Source organism: Odontesthes bonariensis, chromosome 14 (genome assembly GCF_027942865.1).
Source record: "Odontesthes bonariensis isolate fOdoBon6 chromosome 14, fOdoBon6.hap1, whole genome shotgun sequence".
Taxonomy (NCBI): Eukaryota; Metazoa; Chordata; class Actinopteri; order Atheriniformes; family Atherinopsidae; genus Odontesthes; species Odontesthes bonariensis.
The window spans coordinates 29,170,657-29,191,514 of NC_134519.1; the positions used below are offsets into that span (position 1 = coordinate 29,170,657).

Consider the following 20,858-nt stretch of genomic DNA (forward strand, 5'->3'; position numbering starts at 1 on the left):
TGCTGTGCTTCAGCTCTAGGTCCCAAGTCCCTCACAGCAGATGAGGCTATTATATACACACAGGACAGCAACCATGGAAATTTTAGGAGTGTCAGTAATTGACACCTGTTGGGCTCTTCTGACTGATTTTTCTTTTCATTAAACATGTTCACATGACACCAGAAGAAAAAAAAAGTTAGTTTCACCGAAATTGGACTTTTAAAATGAGTGTAAACATATTATCCTGACTGAAATCATACAAAATGTAGCTTCTCAAAACCAGATCCAGATAGTGTAGTTGGAATTCAAATCCCTCCTGCATGTATACATTCAACATCACTCAAATGGGGCTCTGTACATGCTCCAAAGTAAAATTATTTTTTGAAAAAAAAAATGGTAGAATGCAAGTGTGTATTAATACAGTCAAATCCCTTTCGTTTGTTAGATGGACAAACACGTCAGAAATTGGGACTAAAAAGCTGCCCATTAACTCTTTCGGTGCCATTGACATCTATAGACGTCAATTGCGTTTTTTAACGGAGCGGGCTGGGGAACAATCTAGCGGAGTTTGTCACTAAATCTTAGGCTTGTAAACACTAAACAGAGAATATACTGGCAAAATTACCCGCAAGGTGGCAGCAGTGCCACTTTGCACAAAAAAAAAAAAGCTTGTTTTCTCAATTTTTTTGGTCAAACAGCTGTTTTTGGTGAAACCAACCTATGTTCTACTGTCTATTACTAAAGGACCGAAAATGGTAGAAACAAACTTTTTTTTTCCTGATGAAAGAAGAGAGTCTACTCTTTCGTTTGGTAATTTCGGTACATAGTCATAAGACACACTTTTCTGTGGGTCTTGGAAAAAAAAAAAAAAATCAGTCAAAATACTGTAAAACACTTGGCAGTATGGGTCTCTCTGCACTGAAAATGGCTGGCAGCCAATGAGTTAAGAGGAATTATTAAGTAATTCAAGACTGTCACTCTGCTCTAATAAAATCCTGATTTTACAACTTCAGCGTCATCTGACAAAACACCATTCAAGTAAGTCAAAGGCAACATCTGTGCAGTGATCTGCTATATTTATATGTAGGATGACCTCCGACAGAGAAAGTTAGAACCAGCAGAATGTTAAATGTTTTGTTACACAGCCCACAGCCTCTTGATGTTAGGCATACTTTAGATAATAATTCAATTCCACTACCGTGCATGAATACAGGGATAAGGACGATGGTCCAATAAACTGGCCAAGTTGAGGAGTAACCATTGCTCGACTCAAATATGTTCTCTACAATGCAGATTCAGTACGGGTGGATTACTGCAAGTCACTTTAGAAGCATTTCACAGATTTTCTGTCATGTATCATTTTTGGGCGAAAGGAGTTTTTTTTGTAAAACTTGCTCAAACTTGTCTTTTTTATTCAAGTTTCCCAGTTCTGATTTTTAAAAAGTCCCTAAATGTATGCCGGGCATGTTCAACTTTAGACCATGACGTATAATTCAGTTTTGAACACAATCAGAGCCTGAGGTACTGAAGGACTACACACATACCTTTACACACAAACATGAATGCAGATTAAACTGCATCAAAGTCTCCAGATCTGTCCGTATATCTGTATGGAGAAAACGGGAAAGAGATCCCCTAAGTTACTGTGGAGGAAAATCTAGATGCTAGACTAAACTCTACTCCAGAGACCTGGAAAATCCTTTGAAAAACCCAAATCCTGTGGCCTCAGCCTTTGACCCTACGAGCTCCATTTGTCAACCATCTAGTGTCAAGGGAGGTTAGAGCTGAGCCTGTTAAAACATGCAAACGCCTTCTCTGTCCTGTGATATAGAGCAAGGAGAAGCACAGCAGACAGGCTGTGGGTGTAATGATACATTGTTCCCCGCCCAACTAATCACATGGTGTCTAAAATCCTACCTTTGAGAGACAGTTTCGAGTTCTGAAAGCACTGCGACTCCTGGGGCCCCCTCCCGTCTCTTTATGACCGCTGGTGGGTAGACCGCAGGCTCTGGGGGCAGCAATAAGCTTTTACACAGGAGCGGGAAGAAATCCCCATTGTCTACCATTGATGCGGGGCTCCTACAGTGGAAATGTAATCAGGCTATCTCAGCGGTATCTCACACTCACACACACGTAAAGAAAATTTACTGGAAGAGAATGTTTATTTCTTATCCTCTGACGACAAAACAAATGATTTCATATTCATATGAGCTAAACCCTTTGACTTCTGGAACAAAATGTTAACTTTGCTCCAAGGCTGCAGGAAAACTTGATATGTGCATATTTTTCTGCTGTTTTTTTTTTTTAAGCCCAGAAGTTATATTTACCAGAACTTCTGCCATTTTAAGAATTAGCTAATTGTTTTTCTTCTTCCAACAACACAGGACCACGTAACTTATCGCTATGATGGCGAAATATTTATACAGTTCTGACTGAAAAATGAGGTTCGAAGAAACTAAAAACTAGTTTTGCGGGAAATCAGTTTCGTATCATTTTCTTTGACCAAGTGTGAAATTCACTGTTAATAATCCAAATACTGTCACGACGGTTTATGTTCGATTTTCAGGGTTTTTGTGGAGGTTCAGAACAAATTTCACCCAAATCCAGAGGAAAATTAACTGCTGGCTAAAGAGAAAAAATGAGGATTTATATTTGAGTATGGAGCCAATTTAACAAAGAAATAGCTGACTAAATGTCATTTTACTCTTTATATTGCTGTTTTGGGGTTTCAGAATGCTTGAGTACGATACTTATCTGTCATTTAAATAACTTATTTAGACCATTTTTTTAAAGTGGAAAACCTGCCTGGTGCCGATCCCTAACACACAAGGGGTTTGTTCCATATATCCTTCCAGTGTTGTAAATGTGTCTTTAGGTTTCCAGTGTTTGGAATAACCGATAAATGACATCCGAGTTCAAATTTTCCTTTAATAATGCTGTTGGTTAACATAACTAAGAAAAAAAAAAAACAATTAACTTCAGATCCGTCACTGAGCTGAGTTTGAGTGACACACAAACATCAGTTCTTGCAGATCCGCTAAAAACATGTTGAAAAGTTGCCAAATAATTTTTTTTTAAAAAAGGTAGTTTGCTCTGATCCAGCTGTAGTGAAATAAAACATCACTTCAGTCAAAGTTTCAGACGTCCGTACAGTAAAATTTAAACAGCGTTACAGACCTGTTTCTGTTCAGACTCCGCATGACTCGTCTTTGAAACCAATTCTCAGAAACCTTCTTACTGTTAGAAAAAATATTTACTCTTGTAGGTCACAGCAGCTACGCCCACCCACATCTTCTGGTCCGATCTTGCTGACTTGTGCATCCACATCCACTCACTGAGGGTGAAAACTGCCAGACATGTTAACGTATGATTCACTCGTTCGTGATACAAAGGAAACCGTTAAGATTGACCAATGGCTCCGCTGAGCTCAGCGCTCTCTGGAAAATGTTGACACACTGGTAATGTCATAAACCAGTGAGGAGTCTGATGGAGATGTGGGTTGGGTGTGGGCCGAGGAGAAATGGCGGAGCGGCTCCTTGTTGGACTAAAACCCGCCTGCTGGTCCATGTGCATCAGCTAAAACTGAACTACTTTCCTCGACCCAAAGCCAACCACTTTAAAAACCGTGAGAAGATCATCAAGCACGCATGATGTCGCTGCCACCCCTGGAAGAGACTGCAGAACATCCCAACTCAGAGCGAGGTTACAGAGCGCTGCGAGCCGTCAGCCGCCGACGCTCATTTCCAGATATTTACTCCAAAAGTCTATGAATAGTACCTCTTTACGGGACATTAGGTTAGTCAGGATTTATTTATTTATTTAAGAGGAGTACTGCAGCATGTCATCCCTAGATCTGCACTCTTCACTTTTAAATTAATTAATTCATTTTTTTTTAATGATTTTATTGCCTTCTTGTGATTTTATGTAGCTGTAAAGCACTTTGAATTACCTTGTGTACGAATTGTGCTCTATAAATAAAATTGCCTTGCCTAGACTTTTAGTACGAGTATGAGCAGCTTTCTTAGGAATCCGGCTGGATTAATGTTTACTGGTTTTACAAACTGGGCTCATTCGAGTGTGATTGGAACCCTAAGCCCACATTTCATTTTAAAAAGATGTTGTTGGTTATTCATCACTCACAGCAGCCAACCGACAGTTATGGTTTTACAACAAGGCCTGTCGCAATAATTATAATTCATGTAGGTGCAATTATTTCAGAGAATCGTGATCTTCGTTCAGCTGTATTAAAACAGCTGTGCGGAACTCACTGAAGTGTAATGTTTCCACCTCGTCTCCCACCCTCTGATAACGATGAGCGACTGATGCCGCTTGAGAAACGTTTTCCACTGTAAGCAGCCGTTCCATCACCGTTCCATTTCATGCCGCATGCATTTTCATCTCCTCCATTATTATCGATGCGCTTTCGTCACAAAAAGATGAATCAATCAATCAATTGAAAACAACAAAGAAGAAAACCAACCAAAAAGAAAACATTTGATTATTATCTGAAATAATAAGAATCATTCTAACATATTCGGTTCATCTTTTATAATCATCTTTTAACTGTCCACCTAAACAAATTTTACACATTCACCACTTTTTTTTCTCAGGTTGTCTCTGTAAAATCAGATTTCATAGTGTGAGGAATTTAATGGAAAAACAGACTATTTCTGCCTTCTGGCTGCTTTATATCCATCCCCTGGGATGGATCGGTCAAGCATCAGATTTCATTCTCTTCATTCCGACTAAGCAGGTGAAGGTGTGAGCACGAAGGAAATATTTCTATCTATTTGTGGATCTATCCCTTCTTCAAAGTTGGCCTGAGTTCATGCAAGCTCTGCTGGGATCAATCAGAGTGCGGGCACGGAGTCAAAGCTCTTAATGACTTCCATCGACTTCACAATATCTCAAACCAAGTTGCCAGGAGAAATATTATCCTCCACAAATCCTCCCTCATCACCCCTTTCTCAGAAAGATTTCCACTTTAAGCTGAATCAGAGGGGTGCGGGCACGCTCCACAAATCCACCGTGGACAGAGGTGTGTGTGAGACAGAGATGTGGACACAAAGACAGAATGTGTGTGTGTGTGTGTGTGTGTGTGTGTGACCAATAGACATCCATGCCATCTAATCCTGGTCTCATGTTGTCTTTCTAAGAAGTGTTGAAGCGGCACGTGACTGTTTGGCGTTGGCCCTCTCCGGTCCCTCCAGGCTAAACAGGTGGGATTTAAGAGGGTGACCTGAAACCTGCAGGGCAACACTGCGCCGTGCACGGTGGAAGGGGGCAGGATTACAGGGAGGGGAACATAGAACGAGGGTCCTGGTGTCTCACTTAATCTGTGTGGGTGTTTTTGACAAGGTCGCAGGTGATGAGGTATGCAAATCATCAGGAGCTAAAGCTCCCTGTGTTTCAGTGCCATCTGACGCCTGGACACACATCAACCAGGAGCTTTGGTGTGTGTGTGTGTGTGTGTGTGTGGTGACATTGAAGTGACTCTGAAAATACTAACTCGTTCACACCCTCCGCTCACATGCCAACCCAGCTGTCCGGGAATCGAGGCACTTCCCAAATATGGCTTAAAGTTTAAGCTACGCGTGATTTGTAGGTGGGCAACAATGCAAAAATCTATCATCCGTCTGTAATATGAAGTTCTGTAAATAATAAAACTTTTTTCAGATGCTTTATATATATGTGTGGCCAAAATAAATAAAAACTTCCAAAAGGAGAGTCAGAAAACGCAACTGGATGGACGCCGACCCCAGCTGCCAGAAAGCCGGGCCAAAATAACTCTTTAAGATGCCCAACCTGAATCTGCCAACAGAGGAGAACAAGCAAGAAGCTCTGCTGCTGGCAGGGAAGCTTCAACCCCGGCCAGAGCCAACAGCTCTCCTGCTGCTGGTTTTCTTTACCGCCAAGCTGCTAAAGAAAAACCAACAAAGCGTTCAGTGTGGCAGCTGTGAAATAATGTTTTTGATCTGGCTGAAGCTACAGGACTCTGTCATAAGTTCCAACAGATTTCTTTAGATTTTGGCAAGCAAACAGGAAATGGGTGCGGTTATTTACTGAAACATGCAAACATAAATAGGAATACAGTACATTAGGTATCAACAGAACTTGAAAGTCAATATTTGGTCTGAGCACCTTTACTGTTCAACACAGCCTGAACCCTCTTAGACAAGCTTTCTGTCATCTCTTTAAGTAGTCTTCAGGAATAATTCTCCAGGCTTCTTGAAGGACATTCAAAGCTCTTCTTTGGATGTTGACTACCTCTTGTTCCGTTCTCTGTAAAGATGATCCCACACTGCTTCAGTAATGCTGAGGTCCGGGCTCTGGGGAGGATTCATCCCTCCATCAGACCTGTTGCCACTGATTTTCAGTCCACTTCTTGTATCATTTGTCACAGCTCAGCCTTTTCTCCCTGTTTCCCTTCCTTATGAACGGCTTCCTGACAGCCACCCTTCCATGGAGACCATTTCTGATGAGGCCTCAGTGAACAGTAGATGGATCAGCTGAAGGTCCAGATGCATCTCTCGGGTATTTGCTGGATTTTTTTTTACATCACTCTCAGATACTGTTCATTTGCTGTAGATAGTTTAGGCCTGACCCTTCGTCTTTTGTCCTCCACTGCAGACCATGCTGAGTTTTCAGCTAACAGCTCGTTGGGAAACACTTCGCTGGTACAAAAAAATACTATTTTATGTCTGTCAGACAAATGATTAATAAAAAAAAACCACATGAAAATGGTCCGGTACAAGGACTGGACTGAATATGAGTGAAAAAGCAGCCAATGTCGTAAAGAAAAACTCTGAAAGACCCTCAGAAAGTCTGGAGAACTGTTGCTTATGACAACTTCAGATAGATTACAAGAAAGTCTGGCTGTCTGACTTTTGCACAGCGCTGTATATCAAATATTTAAATATATATTAATCAACTCTTTGAAAATGCACTTACGCTGAACTAACTCTATTGACAAATGATGTCAAAACATGTTGGAAGCTTGCCTCGTTAAAATCAGCTCCCTTAGTTCCCATATACTGCAGGGAACCTGACCCGGATAAACACACAAAGCTCATACAAATACAGTGAACTAAAACCGGGCTGTTGGTTCTACATAGGTACTACTTCATCTGACCACACGGGGGCAGTCTAAGGCAGTGAGAAGGAAAAGTAACATTTAAAGCTTTTTGTAGGCATGTTTATGAGGCAGGTGTACACGTCCAGTCTCTTTCCCTTGTTTACATCTGGAAATTGTTCCTTTCAAGACAGCATGAGCAGAAAAAAGATAGATATATATCTTAGTGTAAACAAAGCTAACTTAAACAGACAGAAACTTTCAACATTTTCACTGTATTTCAAACTCAGTAGAGCGTAAACAAATGAAATGATTAAACAGATGACAGGTTAGATGTAAATAATTCTCTATAAAGCCTGTCTGTGGCTTCTCGAGCTGTAATCGCTTCTATTTTTAGAAAAAGCAGACATCTCTCCTGTGGACCGATTGTGGCATGCAGTGAAAAAACAGTGAAAAGTCAAGTTATACACACACGTCACACTTCATTCAGTCTGACACGCTACTAATAATGTGCCGGTCGTAACCGGTAAACTACTGAGACTTGTACTCTTTGAAAACCTTAGAAGTCAGAACACTTTAGGATGTTCTCTCTCGTGTTCAGTGTGGCGGCCAAGAACAAGGGGCTTTTCTTTAGGTGCAGTAAGAGGTAGGGCTGTGTGTGTGTGTGTGTGTGTGTGTGTGTGTGTGTGTGTGTGTGTGTGTGTGTGGGCGGTGATGTGGGCTCAGTCAAGGACCTGCCAACAGAATTGCATCATCACTCTACAGTGCTGTGAAAGTGTGGTTAATATGTAAGCTGCTCTTCCGGTCCCCTCTACTAGCGTGTGTGATGGCACGGAGCAACAACAACACACCTCACCCTCTGACACCCACTGCTTATTTGTATGTCACTATATCATCCATTACAAACCAGTTCCTCTTTTAAAAGACGATTTGACACGCTTTTATCTCCTCACACCTTAGCTCCAGGTAAGTGAAGAGCCTCGTTGCTTACCTCGAGCTAAATTCAATTAATCGGCTCCAGATCACACAGAAGCAATAACTCCTGTTTTAGCTTCTTTGAACCAACTCTCAGAATGTTCCACATTTGCTTTTAAGATCTTTCTATTTCAGCTGAAGATCAGAGCAGTCGGGCAGTCGCAGCGCCTCCACTGTGGAACGAGCTGCCAGAGCAGATCAGGTCAGCTGTCCACTGACCTCGGTTTCATCTTTTCTCAGCGTACTTTTGACACAAAGCTCTCACAGCTGCATATTTAATGCTGTACTGTTCTTGTTTGAACTTCACTTGATTTGATCATATTTTCCACCGGCTGCCGTGTAAAGCAGTTTGTAGCAAATGCTTAAAAAAAAAAAGCACAATCAACTTCAAGATCATCATTACCAATTCTTCAGCGGTCAGGGAGCATTTCAGCCATTTGTGGAAGACCGTGCTCTGTAATTTGCGGGGAAACACGCATTGTGAAATGAGATGAGACGTGCCACAGAAGCCCCGCGTTAGTCAGGATTATTCTCTGCTATAACTCATCCGTATCCTGTCTGAGGTGTAAAGCTGAAATATGAGAGCACAGGCAGGTATGTGAGGAAGATGGTGCGTGTCTGTAATGGCACTGGTTAGGTCTCAGGTTGAACTTTCAGGCGTAAAGCAGAGCCCACAGCAGCTTTTGTCCTCTTGCCTGTGGCTGTGAGATGCCAGCGCTACAAGGTGATCTATTACAGGGTCCCTCCATCAAGAAACCCGATGCATTAACAATGTGGCTAACATACAATGCACCCCACAGAGAGGCAGCGCGCCAAGCCTCACGGGGGGGCAGTAACGCAATACCCGTCTATCTGCGTGGAGGATCAGAAAACGAGAGCGGATTATGAAGAAAGGCCAACAGAGGAGGTGAAAGGAGGAGGACAGGTAGACGGGCTGCAGACCGTGTGAGAGGGGGGAGGGGCGCGCGACAGCCGGAAGCAAGTTCATGGTTAAAATAACACGGCGCTCTGTCACACCCACATATACACTTTGACTCCCAGAGGCTCCCTTTCCTCCAAGTTCTCCTCTGTCAGTCTGGGCCCCCACGGCCCTCCAAGCATTCAGAGGCACTCTCCACAAAAAGCACGGCCGCTGATCGCTGCTGCTATTCTGGGAGCCCCCCCACCTCCCACCTCCCACCTCCCTTCCCCACTTCCCGTTCAGCCCCTTCACCTCCATCCACTCACTTTCTTTTTCTCTTGCATCAGTTTTTATGATCTTATTCCATCTGAAGGCTGAGGCCTGTATTTATCTTAATGTAGCTTTTATCAAACAGGCCTGCTGCCATTACTGCTAATCGACTGCCTGTAAGTATCTGAGGTAATTATCCTGATCGCTGTAGTCTTTAAACACTGCTAAACTTTTGATATCCCAGCCAATAATTAATTATTTGAAAGCTCAAAATCATTGCTAAAAAAAATATATATATATATATATTACTGCAACAATATCATTTTGCTTTGGGATAAATCGAGTATTTTATTTTTTCCAATACTACTCATGTGATGAAAGTGGTCATTTCTGTGGATGTGATGTAACGGATTCAAATAAATGAACAAATTACTGCATTTTTAGAAAACTTTCCAACTTTTCTGGAAAATGGGGTTTGTATAAAAATATGTTTAAATCCCTGGAAATGAGCTCTTTGCCTTAACTCGATATGTGACAACAACAGAAGGTCAGAACTGACTTTCTGACAATCAGGGATCAAGATTTTTTCCTCTTGTGTCATGTGAACGTGCTCACTTTGAGTCAAGAAATACAGCTAAACAAGTCTGTTCCCCTCCCTTCAGCCCTGCGCCACACGAGCTCCCAAACACACTCCTGACTTGGGTTTCTATTTGTTCCGACGCCTGCAGACACCTGTATGGGAGTGTGTGGCTGGCCAGCATCCGCCGCTCGGGTCTGACCAACAAGGAGTTTCTGTTAAAGCCACCGGCGTGACCCTCTCCCTCCTACTCTACCGAATCACTCGTGAATTGTTACTCAGTGTCCCAAAAATAGAAGACAAATATATCTGGGACCCCACAAAATCCCTTTCAGACACACAAATCCAACCCTAATAAAAGGGTCGACCACATCCACCTTGTGGAAGTGTAAAAACACACTCGGCGGATTTTAACACCATTTTTTTTTCTTTGTGCAATTCTCACACCCACGAGAAAAACTAACAGATGACATAATCCTCTGCATTTTCTGTAGTTTCCTTTCTCTGAGAAAAACAGTGACTGTTCACTATGATCTCATGTCTGCATAGCTAACACACAGACACACACACACACACACACACACACACACACACACAGACAGGACGGCAAACAGAACAGCATATACACAAACCTGTGCTTGTGTTTAATCAGTGTCCACAATGACGAAAACACGCAGAGCACTCAGTCACACCCAGCCACACTGAACAAAATAGGTGCTGTCCGATACACTCAATGTATGACCAGACTGTGTGTGTGTGTGTGTGTGCGCACCTTAACTTCATACCTGCAACACGTGAGCCACAGAAAGCTATAGGTGCTCCCGTCGGGCTGACGACAGAAGGTCAGCCGCATGCAGTCGAGGCCCCCAGTCCACCTAAGTCAGCCGACCTACAAGTTCATGGCACTGCGAGGTTCGCACGCGCTCACATGATTTCATCTCCGTCCATCGATGAGCGCGAATCCAGGTGGCGGCTGCTGGGATTGCCTGAAAAATACAGGAATGAATATATGAGGCAGACGGACAGACGGCCCCGTCTTCCCCCGTCCGAAGTGAGAGAAGGCGAGGGATGAACAAATTGGCATTTTCTGGCTCTGTTCTGGTTTAAAGGCCGGATCAGCAGATTCAGTTGGATTCAGGCACTGAAACGGAAGGTCTTTGCAAAAATACGCATCCACATACAAAACAAGAGTATCTAATCACAGTGGAAACACCGGGGTCCTGGGAATGTGATATTTATTTAATCTACAATACAATCACTTTGGACAAGTAATCGACATTTGATACAAATCGTGAACACACACGTCAAAGAGCACGGCACACTCTGCCCTGCCGAGTAAACGAGTAAAACCACTGTTGGAGTGCTGCCGGAAGCAGCTCCCAGCCCTGGATGGGAATCGACTTGACATTATTCCAAGCCAGGTCTGGGGGCTTGGGTAGGAATGCCTGAGGGGCCCTCTGCAGGAGAAGGCAATATGAATGAATATAATCCATTTCACACAGTCCGCCCACCAGTGTCCACCAGAGCTCAGTGTCAGAAGAGAAGCCCACAACAAGGAGAAACACCGAGCTATTCTTTCCCCCCTGCGTGCGCTCCACAAACGGGTCCTTTGTTTGGGAGAAAACGGACCACGTATGGAACTAGGAGCGCTGCACAGTAACGCACACCAACCACGGGCACAGGCGTGAGTTGTACACAGACGCGCACACACTCAGCAGCCTGGCAGCTTTTAAGAGCCGCTGGGTTGTCGAGCAGTTATTGACGCGCAACGATTTGCACAAGCCACCTCTTTTTCCTTTTTTTTTTTTTTAATTGATAAAAACCTCTGACGAGTGAGAGAGAGACACTCATCACTGGATTTCAGCGGATTTGATATTTTTTGTTACGCAACAGGGAGACGGCAGTTTTGTGGCCGCAGTCCCCGCCCTGGCACACGAGGACACACAAACACCACCCAGACCCGAGAGTGTGTGAGAAAGGCCAAAAATAAACTCCGCACACACACACACACACACACACAGTAAAGCACAGAGGCCACTTAAAACGCTACAAATGCACCCCGACTGAGGTTAGAGCGTCACAGCGGGCCCTAATCGGCAGATGCGTGGCGCTCGTTTGTTTGCACAAAATATGAACAGGCAAACTTTTCATCCTGCAACATTTTTGCCAAAAACATCAAAGCAGGCATTTAACTGGCCTCACAGTCCACACCGGTGAATGCATTTCCTCTGAAGTGCTTCCCCTCTTTAATAAAACTGTGAAACAAACCAGCAGCTGGCTCTTTGGCATCACACACCGCTTGTGTGTGTGTGTGTGTGTGTGTGTGTGTGAGTGTGAGTGTGAGTACATTTGCATATCGACCTCACGTGAGACAAATCCGTAGGAAAGCACTGGATAACAGATCCATTACTAACCACGTACATGTGCACCTCTGAAAAATCTATAATTTAAGACTTTTACATTTTTAACAGGAATCTTGCGCACGAAATGCAAGCAAAGATCAAATAAATATTTCATTCGGAAAAACTTGACTTTTATCTATTTATTTTTTTCCTCTCTCCAATGAGACAGAAAAAGTGGCTGAGCACTTCCTGTGTTCAGGCGATATTACCGGGCAGCTAATGTGCAGGGACTCCTGGATCAGATGGGTGACGGATGCCTGCAGGAGAACATCTTGGAGCGACAGCTTCAAAGCACTTGCTGCGCAACCGTTTGTGATCAAAAACAAAGAAAAAGGAAAAAAACAAACAAAAAAAAAAAAACTCTTACGGTTCCTTCATTGAAAACATGGAAACATGGAGCCAACACAAGAAGGACCTTGCTTTGAACAGCCTCTCCAACGCTTCAAAATCATATCTTTAAACCTTGAAATATGAACGCGTCATTAAGAGCTGGATGTGACTGAAGTACCACCACCTCTTTCATATCTCCCAGTTTAGAGACTTAAGAAGGAGGCCTTTCTTTCATTTCACTTTTTTTTTTTCCCCATCTAAAGAAAGAACATAAACTCTGACAGAAATAAACAGCAGAAAAAACACAGACCATGTGGCTTGTAAGTGTTCCAGTACTAAAAAACATCATCGTGTTCAGATATTGCAGAACTTTAACATCACTTATCACAGTTATGCAGACGATACACAACTTTATGTGTCTCTGTCACCGGACGACTGCAGCCCAGCAGACGTACTGTGTCAGTGTCTGGAGGAAGTAAACACCTGGATGAGAGAGAATTTTCTACAATTAAATGAAGACCAAACTGAGATCATTCTGTTTGGTAGCAAAGAGAAGAGGGTCAGCGTTGGTAAATATCTTGAGACTCGGGACCTTACAATCACTGACCAAGTTGGTAACCTCAGAGTGTTGATAGACTCAGATCTGACTTTCAGCAGCCACATCAAAGCTGTCACCAAGGCAGCTTTTTACCACCTCAGAAACATCAACAGAATTAAAGGTTTCCTCTCCCAAAAAGACCAGGAGAAACTCATCCATGCATTCCTCTCCAGTAGACTCGATTACTGTAACGCTCTTTTAACTGGACTTCCCAAAAAGAGCATTAAACATCTGCAGCTCATCCAGAACGCTGCTGCTAGAGTTTTAACCCGGACTAAGAGATCTGAACACATCACACCAGTTTTAATATCTTTACACTGGCTTCCAGTCAGTCACAGAATAGATTTTAAAAGCCTGCTGATGGTTTACAAATCCCAGAACGGTTTAGGCCCAAAAATACATCTGTGATATGTTCAGAGAATATAAACCCAGCAGAGCTCTTAGATCCAAGGACTCAGGTCAGCTGGTCCAGTCCAGAGTCCAGACTAAACATGGAGAAGCAGCATTTAGCTGTTATGCTGCAAACAAGTGGAACAAACTGCCAGTGGAGATTAAACTTTCACCAAATGGAGACATTTTTAAATCCAGGTTAAAAACATTTAAATGCATGAAATCTGCACGATATCTTTTAACTTATCGATACTGGTGCTTGTTTTTAATCATTTTAATTCATTTAGATTATTTTATTTGTTTCATGTATTTTGAAGGCTTCTTACACTCCCCGCTGCAATGCTTTTATTCTACGTAAAGCACTTTGAATTGTTTTGTACATGAAATGTGCCGTACAAATAAATCTGACTCGACTTGACTAAAGCGGTTTATCATCACTCTTTGTTGTTGTGAATTAGAATCAAACCAGGACTCATCAGGCTGGATAAGAGTGACACCGCTCCTGTGTTTTCCACTGCTGATTCATGTACTGCACTGCCAACAGAGAAGTCCCTTTCATGCTGCCCCCCCTCCTCCCTGATGAAGTCAACATGGCACCACTCACCAAAAGCAGAGGACAAATAAAAAGAAAAAGTTTGAAAGTGCATCACTTTTAAAACAGCTTCTGAATAATTAAATGATGTCAGAATACACTGTAAAACAACATATACTCGCTTGTATTACACAATACTGATGCTGGCGTTACCATGGCAGCGAGCTGAACTGGGAGGTCATGTGATACAACGCAGGAGAGCAACACTTTCTGAGGGAGAGGAGTGAAATACCATCCTCTCTTCAACATAAGAGAAAAAAAACAACAAAAAAAAAAAAAAAAAAAAACAGGAAATCCAGAACTCTGGCATCTTTAACCCCCCAGCTGAAATTCTTTATCACCGACTCGGACCATGAGCAGCTTAAATTGCAGTGAGTCAAAGTGTTTTCAAATATTTTCTACTCGTCCAGGAAGGTGGCCCAACACTCCTGCAGACTGACACCCTGTTGGGAAACTGGCTCTGAGCTCATCTGGCGCTCTTCCTGCACGGCTAACTGCTCGCTGGGCGCGAGGCCAGCGCTGACTGACAGCTTCCTCTAAACGCATCCAACATCTCAGGCACCTGTGATCGTTCCGTCTCCGGGCGGCAATAACTGCTTAAACATGTCAAGAAAGAAGAGCCTGGCTCTTTCATTTTCTGTCAGGGATTACAATCGTTACTTTTGGTGACGGTGTTTAAAGTTTTTTTTCATACAACATTACAGTCACAAGCTCGTATGGGATTAGTTTGGACTTTTTACAGTCGTGGCAGGACTGAATATCAACAATATACACTACACTTTATACAGCAACCTGATGCCAGCCAGCTCTCAACTAGCTCAGTCTCTCTCTGTCCTGAAAAAAGTAGCTATTTCAAGATCTAACAAACTCTAAAAAACTCAAAGATATTCCATCAATCATCCTGTTAAAGAGGCTGAAACCAGCAAATGTTTGAATGATGACTGAAAAGTCTGCTCCACTGTAAAATCAACTGGTCAGCCCTCAGCCGGGAGAGCATGACTGACTTTGCATGCGTTTAATTACACGTATGTCATATGACTGTCAGCCTCATCCCACTCGTTTAGTAATTAAAGGAACATCCTGTGTGTAATAAAATTAGGGCTGGATTTTTTTACTTCAGTGGAGGAAAAAAATAAATAATAATGCAGACAAACCGTTGCACTTTGAAGCATTTCTTTTTTTACAGAAGTGGTTTGAATTTAATGTTTTCAGTGATGCTTCAACGGTCAAAGGGTCGTCTTTCGGTGTGCTTATGGTTGAGTTTATATTTTTCTTTTTCCCCTCTTCTTTAAATGCTTTTAGCTGTGTTTTAATTTTTATTCTATTTTTTTATTCTCTTTAAATTGCTTGTTTTTCTGTTCTTTTAAATGCCTTGCCTTGCCTAAGACATGCAGTGCATGCTGGGTCATTTTAAAGTTGGTGTTTGTCTAGAATCTTTTCATCCTGCTCAGATCACCTGCTGCCCAAAGCTGAATTTGCTTAAATGGAATTACTCACATGGCAGTCAACGACAGAACCTCGTTACATCCAGTCAGATTGTATCATATGTTATTTTTACCCTCCAAAGCAGTTGGGAATTCCCTGCAGATAAACCTCGGCTTCCGCTTCAGACCAAGTCCCACAGCTGGCCTAACGCCTGCTGTAAAACTGCGCTTCAGCTTAGCTTTGTGAGAACAGCTTCCGAGTGTCACCTGCACAATGTGACCTCAAACTGCTTCAGTGAGCAGGCGTTGTTGCTGAAGGAAGTTAAGTTCTTGTCATGAAACCCCACAAATGTAAAGGGGCTTCAGGATTTCCTGCATTAAACAGAACACACACAGTTGTGAGATGTGCTCTCCCGGCGGCTCTTCAGAGCGCACAGGAGGCAGCACGCCGTGCAGGAATTACACTGTGCTGCAAAACAGGCCCAAATCATCAGCCCTCCACCACCGTCCTCCACAGTTGGAATGAGGTGTTTGGGCTGGTAACTGTCTTGGATGTTTTCCACTTGTGAATAGTCGTCCTCACTGCAGGACGATGGACTCCGGATTGTTTGGAAATGGCCTCACAACCCTTCCCAGATTGATGAACAGGAACAGCTGCTTCTCTAAGGTGATGTCGGAGGGGCTCACACCTGTTGATGATGACACCTGGCTGCTTCTTGCCCTCTTAATTGCTGTGAGAGCAGGAAGGGTGGACTTGTGTGTTTTGACTCGGGGGGGCTTTACGGTAAATATACAACTCACAGATCCTCAAATCAAATAAATCCCAAATGAGGAACGCAGCAGCGTTCACCGACACCCTACCGGCCTGGACTCTGTCCTGTGGGAGAACAGTGGGTCAGCCCGATTTTACTGCCAAACACTGGCGACCATTTAAATCAATTGTACCAATAAAGAGACAGTTATGTGCAAATGGGTTACGTAATGCCACGCATAAAACTATAAACGCCCGCTCGCAGATGTGGAGATAACTGCAGCTTTGGAGGCGAGCTGGCAGGTGTGGTGTGAGACGGGAGTGCGTGGGGAGCAGAGATAAAGACGGAGGGGGAGTGGGGTGCAGGGAGGGAGGGAGGGGGGGTTAGCCAATCTAATTAAAAGGAATCTAATTTACTGAAGGAAGTTCCTAAAGAGTTTCCTCGTGAGGCGGATCACCCTGGACCTGCTTTGTGTTCAGGTTTGCGGTCAGATACACCGTCCCTCCGACATGCTGCGTCTCTTCTTCTGGTGGTCAATCACACCTCATCCGTCCCAACAGCCTGGACAGTGTCAACGGGTTAAACTGGCCTCACTCACAAGAAGCGGGAGCATCTTAGCTTCCGCAGACCCGGTTGAACACCTAAATCCGACTCCTGCTTTCAACGGTTCGCCTCTTAGCGGGTAAGGCGGCAGCTAACCAGACTTTAGCCGCCACGAAATTAACCGTTTGTTGCATTTATTACTGCGACATGTCCAAAATGTCTACCACCCAGCGGCGCCTTAACGAGGGGGCTAGGGAGGGCTCAAGCCCCGGGGCCACAGCCAACCAGGGGCCTCGTGAGGGGCCTTGTAAAAAAAAAAATAAATAAATAAATTGTTTGTTTTTTTTTGTGAGGGGCCTTGTAATATTAATAAAATAATAAACTATCGCAATCGTGGGCCTACATTAATGTACTGTTAGATAAATTTTAGAAAAATACCGTAAATGAACGCGCAGTAGGTAGCCTGCTGTAAGCGGCATGGTGGGTGGTCCGAAACGAATCGAACTCCAACAAGTTGAGAAGTGAGGCCTCAGAATGTTGCGGTTACATTGTATCATCTTCTTGACACCCTTTACGGCGTGTAAAATGTTACAATTTTTAACGTCTCTCACGGCACTCACTCGGACAGAAGCAGCTACGAGGCTAGTAGATTTAGATTACAAGATGATGAAGAGATTGCATGTCAGCGGTGCACAAAAACGGAAGAAAAAGAGAGATGCTCTACAGACCTTTCTGTCTTTATATTGTGTGTGTTGGCGTCAGTGGCTGTGGCAGTACAGTGGCCTACATTGGTGTGTGTGTCGGTGTGTGGTTTTTATCTCGGGCTACGAGCCTTGTGGAGGTTACCAGCAGTCCTTTGCAAGCAGCAGTCCTCTGTGGTCGGACCTTTTGTAGCTGCGCTGAACCAAATGTAGCATCAATTGTGCGCTTGCACCGCAAATATTTCCGACATTACGGCAAGATAAGGGTTGACAGGTAGCCTGTGAGGGGGCCCCAAAAAAATGTAGCCCCGGGGCCACGGGTGTTGCTAAAGCGCCCCTGCTACCGCCGGAAAGGCCCATTTAAGTTTAATTAATTAAGTCAAGTGGTGCAATTACGGTTCACCCTGTACACTGGCGCGCTGACGCACCTGAGCTACTTCACTTTTACATGTAACCATCTTCAAACCGCCGAGTTCTAGTTAAGTTGTGTGTGTGTGAGTGAGGCAGCCGGAGGCAGCAGCTCCGGCGGAGGCAGCTCCGGCTCTCACCTGCCGCCACCTTCCCGCCACGCAGCCTCCGACACGCGCTATCATTTGTGTTCAAACTCAAGACGGTTCACACAAGCTGGCATTTGATCATTTGCTTTCAACTGAAAAGTTAGCATTTTCGAGTGGGGAATGCGTGTCAAGTTAAACTACGTTGTCTGACTAACCCGCACATCATTTCAATGAGCGCTCCTACCTGTCAATCTCAGCCCGCAGTCACTTGCTGTCACCTTCTGTTCCGGTGTGTTATTTTCGCTACAACAAACCGGTTACGAGTTAACAAGTCCTGACATCTCCTATGTTTTAAGTTCCGCTGTCCAGGATGTGAAAAAAAAAATAGCCGAGTAAAGTTTACACCGTGTTAAGAGGTTCACTTGCTCAACAACTCTGTCCGAAAACAGTCGGAGTTTGAATGCTCAGGCTGCTGCTGGTGTCCGTTCTTTGCTGTCTTTGTACAATACAAAGATCGTCTATGTGGACAGGGAAGAGGAGAGGTCACTCCTATAAGTGAAGCCACGTGGGCTGTTGTGTGAGCATTTGTTAACACGATTGTTGATTGTTTTTTTCCAACAATATTTCAATTCCAGATGCTTTGAATGAAGGACTGAAGGATTTTATTTTTCCAATAAACAGTTAGGACAGAAGTAAGAAGAAACAAAAGCACACTCTGCCTATCATGACTTGTTCTGTCTACACACTTTAGGGTATAAAAAAATGTTTCCACTTAAGTTAGAATGTTTTTAAGAAAAATGTGATTGTCTAGTGAGTGTTGAGTTAAATGTCCCCGTGTTATGTTACATATGTGCTTCAACATTTTTTTTTTTCAAATATCCTTTGATCTGTAATAGCGATTAACGGTTGTAGTCCTTCCTAATGTTTATATATATTTTTAAAACCGTGGAATCGGTACAGAAGTGATATCTCTTCAATTTTCACACATCTCCGATACACATTCAGGCTGTCAGCCCACTCTTAAAGGAACATGCCACAATTTGATCTAAAACTCATTTCTGACTGAAAATGCTGGATGCAGCTTCTGTAAAGGGAGTTTACTTGTTCGGGTTGGACTATATTCAAACCTATCATTTGGAACCATCCTTACAAAAAAAAAAAAAAAAAACAACAGCAAGAGAACAATGGATTTTCTACCGCTCCTTGGAAAATAAAACAAAAAGCCCTTAAGAGAGAGACAACTGTTGCACAACTAAAATGATTTAACTTTATGGTGGAATAGTCCACCTCACAAAAACCTGGGTTCTTAGATATGTTCTACAAGAATCTTTTGATAGGAAAAATGATCATGTTTTAATGATCCTTGTGAATAAATTCAGTCTTTCCCATCACTAATGGCTTCACTTTAGTGGATTGGAATAAAAATACTCGATAGCCACCATCTGGTCAAAACTTGTCACTACAGCTTTCTCCATCTACACCTCAGATCATGGACCAACAAAGTAAATGGATTATGAAAACGAAGCGCTTATAAATGAACAAGTCTGTATAACTCAAGGATCTGCGCAATAAGGAAATTAGAAATCAAGGTGAATTAAGCAGAGACGAACTGATTTGATGCGTCCGTTTTATTGCAGCGACAAATGTAAAGCGAAGCAAACTAACATAGATGGTGGGGAAATAAAGAACATTTACTTTTGCAAATTCCAAACATTTTTTATCTTGTAAAAACAAAAAAATCACTTTTCTTGAGCCAGTTCCTTATGGGTCATTTTCTGCATGCGCACAACATGTTGCTGATGCATCCTCCATCGAGCAGGTGCATCATTTTAGCTCAGCAGACCAACTCATGCTTCATAGATCATTTCAAATATTCTTAAAGGAAATAACAATTTCAAAGTCGCACTTTACTTCAGAGGAATTGCATCGTATTTTTCCCAGGTGAGTGATGTTGGACTGCGATTCTAAATCCAAATTACACAGACTTTTAATTCCTTTACAACGTCATCTAAAAAGGTAACACATTTTAACAGGCTTTCACACCAGTAACTTCAGATTTTAGCTGACAACAGAAAGAAAAACGTCAAAACAGGAAAAAAAAAAAAAAAAAAAAATTATTATTATTTCCTCAATCTTTAAAAACCTCTTCAAGTGTTGCATGTAGAAACTCAGCTCTATAATGCAGTCAGAACATAAAGGCACAAGGAAATCTGAAAGAATGAACACATGGGAACAGCATCTATAACAAATCATAATGGGAAAAGGAAAAAAAAAGTAATGGTTTATGGAAATACTGTTCCTGCTTGTTGGAACCACAGCAGCCCTCAACATTTCTGTAACAAGCTTTTGTCTTTAAAACAAAATACCTTTCTTATTTCCAGATGCAGCAAAGAAAAGGAAGCCCGTGAGATGAAGGTCTGATGAACAAACCCCCCCCCCCCCCCCCCCCCCCCCAATGTCAGCTTCTTCGAGGGCAGAACTTCAGGCCGCATTTCCCTCAGAGCAAACTACAGAGACACGCTGAGGCGGTATGAGAGAAGATGCAGAGAAGCGAGCGACATGTGCGTAGCGTAGCTATGAACTGTATATACACATTATGGGAAACACTGTTCCCGATAATAAAAACATCCACCCCTACAGTGAAATATGGAGGGCACTGCCTCCGATACGGACACACACTGGTAGGCAAAAACTACCTTCTTCTTCTTCACATTGTGGAAGACGCTGCTTCCGATAATGTTGTCAGGACGAGAAGTGTACATGGACCGAAGGGCCGGAGCCGACGAGACGCCCGTGTGCGTTTTTCAGGTGACTCCAGTGTCAGTTCAGTAGAAAGTTTGTAAAGAAAAAAAAAA

At 43.1% G+C, this 20,858-nt stretch overlaps 1 protein-coding gene across 1 annotated transcript in view; it reads right to left on the minus strand.

Moving 5' to 3' along the window:
* Positions 1 to 18,506, minus strand: part of LOC142399314 (activated CDC42 kinase 1-like) — a 60,812-nt gene extending 42,306 nt beyond the window's left edge. Inside the window, exons 1-2 of the mRNA XM_075483915.1 lie at positions 18,248 to 18,506; positions 10,560 to 10,760 (exon numbers count right to left, since the gene is read on the minus strand). The gene's annotated coding sequence lies outside the window, so the exon portion shown is untranslated. The remainder of the gene's footprint in view (positions 1 to 10,559; positions 10,761 to 18,247) is intronic.
* Positions 18,507 to 20,858: the final 2,352 nt, after the last annotated feature.